The sequence below is a fragment of the Diabrotica undecimpunctata genome, chromosome 5, assembly GCF_040954645.1.
Source record: "Diabrotica undecimpunctata isolate CICGRU chromosome 5, icDiaUnde3, whole genome shotgun sequence".
NCBI classification, from domain to species: domain Eukaryota; kingdom Metazoa; phylum Arthropoda; class Insecta; order Coleoptera; family Chrysomelidae; genus Diabrotica; species Diabrotica undecimpunctata.
The window spans coordinates 124103171-124104914 of NC_092807.1; positions in this window are offsets into that span (position 1 = coordinate 124103171).

Below are 1744 nucleotides of genomic sequence, written 5' to 3' on the forward strand. Positions count from 1 at the left end.
TATATGCGCATCTTACGTATATCCTGGGTTGACAGAGTTACTAATGTGGAGGTCCTGCGTAGAATGGGGAAAGAATGTGAAATTCTCATGACCGTCAAAACTAAAAAGTTGGAATATCTAGGACATGTAATGAGAAATCAAGAACGATACGGCCTTCTCCATCTGATTCTCCAAGGGAAGGTAAATGGTAAGAGAGGACCGGGAAGAAGACGCATTTCCTGGCTTCAAAATTTACGAAAGTGGTATAACACGACTACCACTGAACTGTTCCGCGCTGCAATAAATAAAGTAAAGATAGCCGTGATGATCGCCAACATCCGGAACGGATAGGCACTTTAAGAAGAACAATTACAATACATATCCAAATTACAAACAACTAATTCGTAGACAAAACTGAAGATAAGAAATACCTAATAAAAAAAATGTGCTGATTTCGTGCGAAAAGTCATGTCATGTACATTGAATGAGCAATAATGTGTGAACGGTAATTCTATCACATCGATAAAATCGAACGATTCTCTGACACTCAAATGACGAATTGTCAAAATTTGAAAATCGCGCAACTCTGAATTCGCGGAAGTAAAGTTGTTAATCGAGGTATTACTATATTTAGAATTGTTGATTTTTTTTAAAGAGCAATTTAAAAAGGCTTCCGTATAATTCTACACTTACCACTACAATAAATGAGTTTGAATTATTTCAACTCTTGACTTGGGGCAACCCTGCTTATAGGGTTGATGGGTTTTAAATTATTTTTTTTACGATTATTTGATTGATATTTAATTTTGTTTTGGGGGTGGTCATGACCCCCGTGACCTCCCCCCCTTGGATCCGCCACTGGCTCCACAGCATTTATACCAGCTCCAGATCTGTACCAACTCTGGACATTCCAAGTTTCGATATTCGTGGTCCTTTTACATTGCATTTATCGTTTTTTGTGTTTATCTGTCCAGTTATACTTTGATGGCTTATATATTAAGGGAAAAGTGATAAATGATTTCGGCTTTTTAGGCAAATGTTTTTAAAAACTTATATAAAGGTGACTCGGTTTCAGCTTTATAGAAAAGAGTTATTTATGTAACGGTAGTCTAAAAAAATAACTACAACGTTCGAAAATTGTCTGGAAAGCTGGATATTTCAGCTTTATAGAAAAGATGCGGGTCAGTTATGTAACGTTAGTCTAAGAAACTGAAGATTTTAGCTTTATACTAAAAAGAGCAAAGAAATTGAATTTAATTAGCCTAAGAAGCCCCTTTTATTTAAGCAGTTGCTTTATTAGATAAAAAGCTGATTCTCTACTAAACTACGACATATCAACACCACTACGAAAGTCCAAGTTCGTGTCAGTAATATTGTTAATCGGTATTTTCAATCAACGGTAATCAATCTAGTTCTAGTTTGAAAGAAGTGTATTGGTTTGTAGAATTTCTAAGAGTGTCTAGCGTATATGACACGGGACTAATGTAATTAACTTACAAAATAAACATTTGAGATTTCTCTTTGGATAATTATCAATAGTTTTGAGAATTAAAAATTTATTACACTTTTCTATTTCTATAAATAAATAGTATATTTATAATATAATATGGTAAATACAATTCTTGATTTTAAAAATGCACAATATATTAAATTGATGAGATTTATACTTGTGAAGTTTACTTTATCGCTAACATTAATGTTATTTTAGTATAAATTATTAAAAGTTGTTTACTGAATGTTGATTTATTGATAAGATATGTCAAAA